General features: G+C 41.6%; 2 long non-coding RNA genes across 3 annotated transcripts in view; one reads left to right on the forward strand and one right to left on the reverse strand.

The window, feature by feature from the left end:
- Positions 1 to 12516, forward strand: part of LOC101149454 (uncharacterized) — a 50045-nt gene that overhangs the window by 22985 nt on the left and 14544 nt on the right. The gene's annotated exons all lie outside the window — the stretch shown is intronic.
- Positions 8551 to 12516, reverse strand: part of LOC129531563 (uncharacterized) — a 162840-nt gene continuing 158874 nt past the window's right edge. For both annotated transcript variants that reach the window (XR_010129991.1, XR_010129992.1), the window contains exon 5: positions 8551 to 11954. This is a non-coding gene — a long non-coding RNA (uncharacterized lncRNA). The remainder of the gene's footprint in view (positions 11955 to 12516) is intronic.

A 12516-nucleotide genomic window follows, 5' to 3' on the forward strand; every position in this document is an offset into this window, starting at 1 on the left:
ACAAAGACGGCTCCTTTGCCTTCAGAGTCCCACCCAGCAGGTGGGACTCTGGGGCTTTTGAAAATGGACAGGCATCTCCCAGCTTATCCCATGGGAAAAGATGGAAGCTCCCTCCCTCTATCTTGGTCTCCAAGGGAAATGCGCCTTATGACCCTTTGGGTTAGGTGTAAAAATATTGTGAGTCAGTTTGTTTTTTCCATCTGGAAATTTAAGAATGACTTGCCAAATATTTAATAAATGGATTGACACAATGCCCCCTCTCAGTCCCAGTTTCAGACTGTCCTGAGTCCCCAAAAGTTTCTGTAGGAATTCCGGGGATGAAGGTGAATTCCTCAGTGTGGGATGTGTTGGGGGGCACCTTCCGGTTCTGACTTTCTTTCAGCGAACGGCTTCGTTATAACTGTGTAAGTGCCCCAGTGCGTCGCCAGTGTGGCTGGTTTTACAAAAATGATGCCTGAAACAGAATATGCCCATACTTCATGAATGAGAGAGGTAAAGCAGAAAGCTCTTCCTTAGACAATAGGTTCTGTGGGTATCATCAAATCTGAGGACAATTTGTGCAGTTTTCTTTGACAAAAAGGTGAGTAGGTTCTAGATCACTGACCTTTTCTACAAGTGGCTATGAGCAGTGTGTGACCTCAGTGGGTATTTCAGACAAAAACAGTCTGGCTTACCATATTATAGTGAACATTTCAACAATAAGAGAGAGAAACAGCTTTCAAATGAAACATATGCTAGGGAGAGAGCATTTTGAAAATGGTTATTTGGAAATGTTTCCATCATAAGGTGATCTTAGTTCTGAAAACAATGTAAATATGTCAGTTATTAAAAACTCTACACAATTAAAAAAACAAGCTCGGGGCTGGGTGTGGTGGCTCACGCCTGTAATCCCAGCACTTTGGGAGGCCGAGGTGGGTGGATCATGAGGTCAGGAGATTGAGACCATCCTGGTTAACACGGTGAAACCCCATCTCTACTAAAAAAAAAAAATACAAAAAAATTAGCCAGGCGTGGTGGCAGGCACCTGTAGTCCCAGCTACTCTGGAGGCTGAGGCAGGAGAATGGCGTGAACCCAGGAGGCGGAGTTTGCAGTGAGCCGAGATCGTGCCACTGCACTCCACCCTGGGAGACAGAGCGAGACTCTATCTCAAAAATAATAATAATAATAATAATAAGCTTGGAAAATTTTTCAAATAAAGAGTTTAACAGAATTTTGAATCAGTTTGCTAAAATTATAAAAACAAAACCTTCCAATTGTTTTTCAAGAACAACTGGGGGCCGGGCACGGTGGCTCACGCCTGTAATCCCAGCACTTTGGGAGGCCGAGGCGGGCGGATCACGAAGCCAAGAGATCGAGACCATCCTGACCAACACGGTGAAACCCTGTCTCTACTAAAAATACAAAAAATTAGCCAGGCGTGGTGGCAGGCGCCTGTAGTCCCAGCTACTCTGGAGGCTGAGGCAGGAGAATGGCATGAACCCGGGAGGCAGAGCTTGCAGTGAGCCGAGATCGTGCCACTGCACTCCACCCTGGGAGACAGAGCGAGACTCTATCTCAATAATAATAATAATAATAAGCTTGGAAAATTTTTCAAATAAAGAGTTTAGCAGAATTTTGAATCAGTTTGCTAAAATTATAAAAACAAAACCTTCCAATTATTTTTCAAGAACAACTGGGGGCCGGGCACGGTGGCTCATGCCTGTAATCCCAGCACTTTGGGAGGCCGAGGCGGGCGGATCACGAGGCCAAGAGATGGAGACCATCCTGACCAACATGGTGAAACCCTGTCTCTACTAAAAATACAAAAAAATTTGCCAGGCGTGGTGGCAGGCGCCTGTAGTTCCAGTTACTCAGGAGGCTGAGGCAGGAGAATGGCGTGAACCCAGGAGGCGGAGCTTGCAGCGAGCTGAGATCATGCCACCGCACTCCATCGTGGGCGACACAGCAAGACTCCATCTCAAAAAAAAAAAAAAAAACAAAAGAACAACTGTTTGAAATTGGGAAAGATGGAAATTTACCAGCTAAATGTCAATTTGATTGCATCGTGAGTGAAATATAAATGCCATGAAATAGTGGGTGCAGCGAATGATGCACTTCTATCATTTGGTAAGGTCTGTCTTACAGCAATGGCCATTATGAATACTAAGACTCAAAATAAATTGAACCAAAGGCAGGGCGAGGTGGCTTACACCTGTAATCCCAGCACTTTGGGAGGTCAAGCCGGGTGGATCACCTGAGGTCAGGAATTCAAGACCAGTCTGGCTAACACAGTGAAACCCCATCTCTAGCAAAAATACAAAAAGTTGCTGGGCATGGTGGCAGGCGCCTATTATCCCAGCTACTCAGAAGACTGAGGCACGAGAATCGCTTGAACCCGGGAGGAGGAGGCTATAGTGAGCCCAGATTGCGCCACTGTAATCCAGCCTGGGTGACAGAGCAAGACTCCGTCTCAAAAACAAAACAAAACAAAACAAAAACAACAAAAAAACAAGTTTCCTTGAAAATCTCTCCAACAGAAGACATCTATATGCTGCCACCTCAGTGTGGGTGCTCCCTCACCTTATGAATCATTGCAAGATTAAGGCAGGAAAAAGGCATGTGTGTGGACAGCCAGCATGGCGTCACGACTAATAGCATGGGCAACTCTGGAGTAGGGCTATCTGGGATCCACCCTGGTGGCCAGTTCTAGATGAGTGATGGGCTAGTTACTCAACCTTCTTCTACTGCAGTTTCTCCTTCTGTAAAATAAGGAAAATAACAGTGCTTACTTCATAGGGGTTTTAAGAAGATTAATATTTGTAAAGCACTTAAAATTGTATGCTACAGAATATATATATGTACACACATATATAAGTACATATATATATATATGAATGAACTCCTACACCTCAATAGAAAGAAGATACCTAATTAAAATATAGCCCCAAAATTTGAACAGACATTTCACCAAAAAAGATACATAGATTTAAAAAAATACATAAAAGATATTTAACCTCATTAGTTATTAGGGAAACACAAATGAAAACCACAAGGCAACAGCATTACACACCAACCAGAATGGCTACAATTAAAAAAACAGACAATACTAAGTGCTGAGGAAGACTCAGAGCAACTGGAACTTTCATTCATTGCTGGTGGAAATATAGAATGGTACAGCACCTAGGAAAACACTTTGTTTCTTATAAAGTTAAATATCCACATATCAAACAATTCAGTAATCCTACTTCTTGATATTTAGGGAAGAGAAATGAAAACACATGTACACACAAATACACACAAATGTTTATAGCAGCTTTATTCACAATTGCCCCAAACTGGAAACAACCCAAATGTCCATCAACCGGTGAATGGATAAACATACTGTGGTATGTCCATACAATGGAATACTGCTTAACACTAAAAGGGAACAAAGTACTCATATACACAATGTTGGGAGAATCTCAAAAGCAATGTCAACTGAAAGAAGCCAGACACGAAAAGATAACATACTGTGATTCCACATATGTGTCATTCTGGAAAAAGGCAAAAGTATAGGGATGGAAATCAGACCAGAGATTCCCGGGGGTAGGAAGAGGGGAATGATTGTAAAAGGGAATGAGGGGACTTCTTGGAGTGATGAAACTATTCTGTATTTTGATCGTGATGGTGGTTACATACCTATATATATTTGCCAAAACTCACTGAGCTGTACACTTGATAAGGGTGAATTTTATTGTAGGTAAATTATATTTCAGTAAACCTGATGGAATAAACAATGCTTAGCACATCATAAGTGCTACATAAACATTTAATAAAGCAAATATTTCTTTTTTTTTAATTTTTATTTTTTATTATACTTTAAGTTTTAGGGTACATGTGCACATTTTGCAGGTTAGTTACATATGTATACATGTGCCATGCTGGTGCACTGCACCCACTAACTCGTCATCTAGCATTAGGTATATCTCCCAATGCTATCCCTCCCCCCTCCCCCCACCCCACAACAGTCCCCAGTGTGATATTCCCCTTCCTGTGTCCATGTGTTCTCATTGTTCAATTCCCACCTATGAGTGAGAATATGTGGTGTTTGGTTTTTTGTTCTTGCGATAGTTTACTGAGAATGATGTTTTCCAATTTCATCCATGTCCCTACAAAGGACATGAACTCATCATTTTTTATGGCTGCGTAGTATTCCATGGTGTATATGTGCCACATTTTCTTAATCCAGTCTATCATTGTTGGACATTTGGGTTGGTTCCAAGTCTTTGCTATTGTGAATAGTGCCGCAATAAACATACGTGTGCATGTGTCTTTATAGCAGCATGATTTATAGTCCTTTGGGTATATACCCAGTAATGGGATGGCTGGGTCAAATGGTATTTCCAGTTCTAGATCCCTGAGGAATCGCCACACTGACTTCCAAATGGTTGAACTAGTTTACAGTCCCACCAACAGTGTAAAAGTGTTCCTATTTCTCCACATCCTCTCCAGCACCTGTTGTTTCCTGACTTTTTAATGATTGCCATTCTAACTGGTGTGAGATGGTATCTCATTGTGGTTTTGATTTGCATTTCTCTGATGGCCAGTGATGATGAGCATTTTTTCGTGTGTTTTTTGGCTGCATAAATGTCTTCTTTTGAGAAGTGTCTGTTCATGTCCTTTGCCCACTTTTTGATGGGGTTGTTTGTTTTTTTCTTGTAAATTTGTTTGAGTTCATTGTAGATTCTGGATATTAGCCCTTTGTCAGATGAGTAGGTTGCAAAAATTTTCTCCCATTTTGTAGGTTGCCTGTTCACTCTGATGGTAGTTTCTTTTGCTGTGCAGAAGCTCTTTAGTTTAATTAGATCCCATTTGTCAATTTTGGCTTTTGTTGCCATTGCTTTTGGTGTTTTAGACATGAAGTCCTTGCCCATGCCTATGTCCTGAATGGTAATGCCTAGGTTTTCTTCTAGGGTTTTTATGGTTTTAGGTCTAACGTTTAAGTCTTTAATCCATCTTGAACTGATTTTTGTATAAGGTGTAAGGAAGGGATCCAGTTTCAGCTTTCTACATATGGCTAGCCAGTTTTCCCAGCACCATTTATTAAATAGGGAATCCTTTCCCCATTGCTTGTTTTTCTCAGGTTTGTCAAAGATCAGATAGTTGTAGGTATGCGGCGTTATTTCTGAGGGCTCTGTTCTGTTCCATTGATCTATATCTCTGTTTTGGTACCAGTACCATGCTGTTTTGGTTACTGTAGCCTTGTAGTATAGTTTGAAGTCAGGTAGTGTGATGCCTCCAGCTTTGTTCTTTTGGCTTAGGATTGACTTGGCGATGCGGACTCTTTTTTGGTTCCATATGAACTTTGAAGTAGTTTTTTCCAATTCTTGAAGAAAGGCATTGGTAACTTGATGGGGATGGCATTGAATCTGTAAATTACCTTGGGCAGTATGGCCATTTTCACGATATTGATTCTTCCTACCCATGAGCATGGAATGTTCTTCCATTTGTTTGTATCCTCTTTTATTTCCTTGAGCAGTGGTTTGTAGTTCTCCTTGAAGAGGTCCTTCATGTCCCTTGTAAGTTGGATTCCTAGGTATTTTATTCTCTTTGAAGTAATTGTGAATGGGAGTTCACTCATGATTTGGCTCTCTGTTTGTCTGTTGTTGGTGTATAAGAATGCTTGTGATTTTTGTACATTGATTTTGTATCCTGAGACTTTGCTGAAGTTGCTTATCAGCTTAAGGAGATTTTGGGCTGAGACAATGGGGTTTTCTAGATATACAATCATGTCGTCTGCAAACAGGGACAATTTGACTTCCTCTTTTCCTAATTGAATACCCTTTATTTCCTTCTCCTGCCTAATTGCCCTGGCCAGAACTTCCAACACTATGTTGAATAGGAGTGGTGAGAGAGGGCATCCCTGTCTTGTGCCAGTTTTCAAAGGGAATGCTTCCAGTTTTTGCCCATTCAGTATGATATTGGCTGTGGGTTTGTCATAGATAGCTCTTATTATTTTGAGATACGTCCCATCAATATCTAATTTATTGAGAGTTTTTAGCATGAAGGGTTGTTGAATTTTGTCAAAGGCTTTTTCTGCATCTATTGAGATAATCATGTGGTTTTTGTCTTTGGCTCTGTTTATATGCTGGATTACATTTATTGATTTGCGTATATTGAACCAGCCTTGCATCCCAGGGATGAAGCCCACTTGATCATGGTGGATAAGCTTTTTGATGTGCTGCTGGATTCGGTTTGCCAGTATTTTATTGAGGATTTTTTGCATCAATGTTCATCAAGGATATTGGTCTAAAATTCTCTTTTTTTGTTGTGTCTCTGCCTGGCTTTGGTATCAGGATGATGCTGGCCTCATAAAATGAGTTAGGGAGGATTCCCTCTTTTTCTATTGATTGGAATAGTTTCAGAAGGAATGGTACCAGTTCCTCCTTGTACCTCTGGTAGAATTCAGCTGTGAATCCATCTGGTCCTGGACTCTTTTTGGTTGGTAAGCTATTGATTATTGCCACAATTTCAGATCCTGTTATTGGTCTATTCAGAGATTCAACTTCTTCCTGGTTTAGTCTTGGGAGAGTGTATGTGTCAAGGAATTTATCAATTTCTTCTAGATTTTCTAGTTTATTTGCGTAGAGGTGTTTGTAGTATTCTCTGATGGTAGTTTGTATTTCTGTGGGATCGGTGGTGATATCCCCTTTATCATTTTTTATTGCGTCTATTAGATTCTTCTCTCTTTTTTTCTTTATTAGTCTTGCTAGCGGTCTATCAATTTTGTTGATCCTTTCAAAAAACCAGCTCCTGGATTCATTAATTTTTTGAATGGTTTTTTGTGTCTCTATTTCCTTCAGTTCTGCTCTGATCTTAGTTATTTCTTGCCTTCTGCTAGCTTTTGAATGTGTTTGCTCTTGCTTTTCTAGTTCTTTTAATTGTGATGTTAGGGTGTCAATTTTGGATCTTTCCTGCTTTCTCTTGTGGGCATTTAGTGCTATAAATTTCCCTCTACACACTGCTTTGAATGCGTCCCAGAGATTCTGGTATGTTGTGTCTTTGTTCTCATTGGTTTCAAAGAACATCTTTATTTCTGCCTTCATTTCGTTATGTACCCAGTAGTCATTCAGGAGCAGGTTGTTCAGTTTCCATGCAGTTGAGCGGTTTTGAGTGAGATTCTTAATCCTGAGTTCTAGTTTGATTGCACTGTGGTCTGAGAGATAGTTTGTTATAATTTCTGTTCTTTTACATTTGCTGAGGAGAGCTTTACTTCCAACTATGTGGTCAATTTTGGAATAGGTGTGGTGTGGTGCTGAAAAAAATGTATATTCTGTTGATTTGGGGTGGAGAGTTCTGTAGATGTCTATTAGGTCCGCTTGGTGCAGAGCTGAGTTCAATTCCTGGGTATCCTTGTTGACTTTCTGTCTCGTTGATCTGTCTAATGTTGACAGTGGGGTGTTAAAGTCTCCCATTATTAATGTGTGGGAGTCTAAGTCTCTTTGTAGGTCACTCAGGACTTGCTTTATGAATCTGGGTGCTCCTGTATTGGGTGCATATATATTTAGGATAGTTAGCTCTTCTTGTTGAATTGATCCCTTTACCATTATGTAATGGCCTTCTTTGTCTCTTTTGATCTTTGTTGGTTTAAAGTCTGTTTTATCTGAGACTAGGATTGCAACCCCTGCCTTTTTTTGTTTTCCATTTGCTTGGTAGATCTTCCTCCATCCTTTTATTTTGAGCCTATGTGTGTCTCTGCACATGAGATGGGTTTCCTGAATACAGCACACTGATGGGTCTTGACTCTTTATCCAATTTGCCAGTCTGTGTCTTTTAATTGGAGCATTTAGTCCATTTACATTTAAAGTTAATCTTGTTATGTGTGAATTTGATCCTGTCATTATGATGTTAGCTGGTTATTTTGCACATTAGTTGATGCAGTTTCTTCCTAGTCTTGATGGTCTTTACATTTTGGCATGATTTTGCAGTGGCTGGTACCGGTTGTTCCTTTCCATGTTTAGCGCTTCCTTCAGGAGCTCTTTTAGGGCAGGCCTGGTGGTGACAAAATCTCTCAGCATTTGCTTGTCTGTAAAGGATTTTATTTCTCCTTCATTTATGAAGCTTAGTTTGGCTGGATATGAAATTCTGGGTTGAAAATTCTTTTCTTTAAGAATGTTGAATATTGGCCCCCACTCTCTTCTGGCTTGTAGGGTTTCTGCCGAGAGATCCGCTGTCAGTCTGATGGGCTTCCCTTTGAGGGTAACCCGACCTTTCTCTCTGGCTGCCCTTAACATTTTTTCCTTCATTTCAGCTTTGGTGAATCTGACAATTATGTGTCTTGGAGTTGCTCTTCTTGAGGAGTATCTTTGTGACGTTCTCTGTATTTCCTGAATCTGAACGTTGGCCTGCCTTGCTAGATTGGGGAAGTTCTCCTGGATAATATCCTGCAGAGTGTTTTCCAACTTGGTTCCATTCTCCCCATCACTTTCAGGTACACCAATCAGACGTAGATTTGGTCTTTTCACATAGTCCCATATTTCTTGGAGGCTTTGCTCGTTTCTTTTTATTCTTTTTTCTCTAAACTTCCCTTCTTGCTTCATTTAATTCATTTCATCTTCCATCACTGATACCCTTTCTTCCAGTTGATCGCATCGGCTCCTGAGGCTTCTGCATTCTTCACGTAGTTCTCGAGCCTTGGTTTTCAGCTCCATCAGCTCCTTTAAGCACTTCTCTGTATTGATTATTCTAGTTATACATTCTTCTAAATTTTTTTCAAAGTTTTCAACTTCTTTGCCTTTGGTTTGAATGTCCTCCCGTAGCTCAGAGTAATTTGATCGTCTGAAGCCTTCTTCTCTCAGCTCGTCAAAGTCATTCTCCATCCAGCTTTGTTCCGTTGCTGGTGAGGAACTGCGTTCCTTTGGAGGAGGAGAGGTGCTCTGCATTTTAGAGTTTCCAGTTTTTCTGTTCTGTTTTTTCCCCATCTTTGTTGTTTTATCTACTTTTGGTCTTTGATGATGGTGATGTACAGATGGGTTTTTGGTGTGGATGTCCTTTCTGTTTGTTAGTTTTCCTTCTAACAGACAGGACCCTCAGCTGCAGGTCTGTTGGAATACCCTGCCGTTTGAGGTGTCAGTCTGCCCCTGCTGGGGGGTGCCTCCCAGTTAGGCTGCTCAGGGGTCAGGGGTCAGGGACCCACTTGAGGAGGCAGTCTGCCCATTCTCAGATCTCCAGCTGCGTACTGGGAGAACCACTGCTCTCTTCAAAGCTGTCAGACAGGGACATTTAAGTCTGCAGAGGTTACTGCTGTCTTTTTGTTTGTCTGTGTCCTGCCGCCAGAGGTGGAGCCTACAGAGGCAGGCAGGCCTCCTTGAGCTGTGGTGGGCTCCACCCAGTTCGAGCTTCCAGGCTGCTTTGTTTACCTAATCAAGCCCGGGCAATGGCGGGCGCCCCTCCCCCAGCCTCGCTGCCACCTTGCAGTTTGATCTCAGACTGCTGTGCTAGCAATCAGCGAGACTCCGTGGGTGTAGGACCCTCCGAGCCAGGTGCGGGATATAATCTCGTGGTGCGCCTTTTTTTAAGCCTGTCGGAAAAGTGCAGTATTCGGGTGGGAGTGACCCGATTTTCCAGGTGCGTCCATCACCCCTTTCTTTGACTCGGAAAGGGAACTCCCTGACCCCTTGTGCTTCCCAAGTGAGGCAATGCCTCGCCCTGCTTCGGCTCGCGCACGGTGCGCGCACCCACTGACCTGCGCCCACTGGCACTCCCTAGTGAGATGAACCCGGTACCTCAGATGGAAATGCAGAAATCACCATCTTCTGCGTCACTCACGCTGGGAGCTGTAGACAGGAGCTGTTCCTATTTGGCCATCTTGGCTCCTCCCCGCAAATATTTCAAAGCATAGAACAATTATAGATGTATACACCCAAAATATTACCAGGAATTATCTCTAAGTGGCAAGATTATTATAATTTTTAATTCCTTCTTTGTGTTTTCTGTATATAAAATAGTTTAAAATACATATATAAATTGAGAAACTAATTCTAAAATTCATATGGAATTGCAAAGAAATGAATAATCACAACAACTTTTGAAGAAGCATAAAGTTGAAAGACAAACACCATCTGATTTTAACACTTATTATAAAGTGCAGTAATCAAGACAGTGTGATATTGGTATAAAGACAGACAAACAGATCAATGGAACAGAATTGAGAGTCCAGAAATAGACCCATATTTAAATGGACAAGTGATTTCCAACAAAGGCATAAAGGCAATGCAGTGCAAGAAAGGATAGTCTTGGCCAGTCGCAGTGGCTCACACCTGTAATCCCAGCACTTTGGGAGGCTGAGGCAGGAGGACTGCTTGAGCTCAGGATTTCAAGACCAGCCTGGGTAACATGGTGAAACCCAGTCTCCACAAAAATACAAAAATTAGCCGGGTGTGCTGGTACATCCTATAGTCCCAGCTACTTGGAAGGCTGAGGTGGATCACTTGAGCCTGGGAGGTCAAGGCTGCAGTGAGCCATGTTTGTGCTACTGCACTCCAGCCTCCAGCCTGAGTGACAAAGCAAGACACTGCCTCGAAAAACAAAACAAAACAAAAATGATAGTCTTTTTCAACAAATGGTACTGGAACATATCCATAAGCAGAAAAGTAAACTATACTTTGCACCATACGTAAAATATAACTTCAAGTGGACTCTAGACCTAAATGTAAAATCTAAAACTGTGAAACATCTAGAAGAAAGCCTTTTTGACCATGGAGTAGGCAAAAATTTCTTAGATATAACACCAAAAGCATGATCCATAATGAAACAAATTGGTAGGTTGTCCAACACAGTGAAACCCCATCTGTACTAAAAATACAAAATTAGCCAGACATGGTGGCACATGCCTGTAATCCCAGCTACTTGGGAGGCTGAAGCACGAGAATCACTTGAAACCGGGAGGCAGAGGCTGCAGTGAGCCAAGATCATGCCACTGCACTCCAGCCAGGGCAACAAGAGCAAAACTCAGTCTCAAAACAAACAAACAAACAAAAAAACTTAATAATGCCAGGTGCAGTAGCTCACACCTGTAATCCCAGAAATTTCCGAGGCCAAGGCAGGATGATCCTTTGAAGCCACAAGTTTGAGACCAGCCTGGGCAACACAGCAAGACCCCATCTCTACAAAAAATTAAAAAGTAAATTAAAAATTAGCTGGGCATAGTGGTATGCACCTGTAGTCCCACCTAATTGGGAGGCTGAGATGGGAGGATCACTTAAATCCAGGAGGTCAAGACCAACTTGGGCAACATACCAAGACCCCTTCTCTACAAACATTTTTAAAAAATTAGCTGAGTGTGGTGGTGCATGCTGGTAGCCCTAGCTACTAGGAAGGCTAAGGCAGGGGGATCGCTTCAGCCCAGGAGTTTGAGACTGCAGTGGGCCATGATCTTGCCACTGCATTCCAGCATAGGTGACAGAAAGAGACCCTGTCTCTAAAAATTTTTTTTAACTTAATAAGAAGAAAGCAGCCTAAAAAAATGGATACAAGATCTCTCATTCCACTAACTATTAGAATAGCTAAAATAAAAAAGACTGACTATACCAAGTGTTGGCAGGGATGTGGAGGAACTGGAATTTTCATACACAGCTGATGAGAACTTAAATGGTACAACCACCAAACACTTAGGAAAACATTTGGACAATTTCTTAAAAAGTTAAACATACGCATACTGTGGCCTGGTGCGGTGGCTCACACCTGTAATCCCAATACTCTGGGAGGCTGAGCCGGGCAGATCACCTGAGGTTGGGAGTTCAAGACCAGCCTGACCAACATGGAGAAACCCCATCTCTACTAAAAATACAAAATTAGCCGCGCGTGGTGGCACATGCCTGTAATCCAGCTACTCAGGACGCTGAGTCAGGAGAATTGCTTGAATCCGGGAGGAGGTTGCAGTGAGCCAAGATCATGCCATTGTACTCCAGCCTGGGCAACAAGAGTGAAACTCCATCTCAAAAAAAAAAAAAAAAATGTTAAACATACACATATTGTGCAATCCAGCCATTCCACTCCTAGGTATTTGTCCAGAGCAATAAAAGTGTCCATACAAAGACTTATTCATCAATGCTTATACCAGCTTTATTTGTAATAGCCTAAAACTGGAAACAACCAAAATGTCCATTAACAGATGAATGGATAAACAAACTGTGTTATATCTATACAATGGAATATTACTCAGCATTGTAAAGAATGAAGTATTGATACATACTGCAACAGGGATGATTCTCAAAATAATAATGCTGAAAGAAAGAAGCTAGGCAAAAAAGAATACCTGCTGTTTGAGTCCATTTATATAAAACTCTAAAAAATTCAAACTATAGTGATAAAAAGCAGATCAGTGATTTCCTGGGGATGGGGGGAATGGGAAAGAGGTAGAAGGAAGGATTGCATAGGAGGAAACTTTTCAGGTGATGAAAAATTCATTTACTTGATTGTGGTGATGGTTTCAAGGGTGTATAAATATGTCAAAACTTATCACATTAGGTACACTTGAAATATGTGCAGTTTATCAT

Source organism: Gorilla gorilla, chromosome 12, assembly GCF_029281585.2.
Source record: "Gorilla gorilla gorilla isolate KB3781 chromosome 12, NHGRI_mGorGor1-v2.1_pri, whole genome shotgun sequence".
Classification (NCBI taxonomy): Eukaryota; Metazoa; Chordata; class Mammalia; order Primates; family Hominidae; genus Gorilla; species Gorilla gorilla.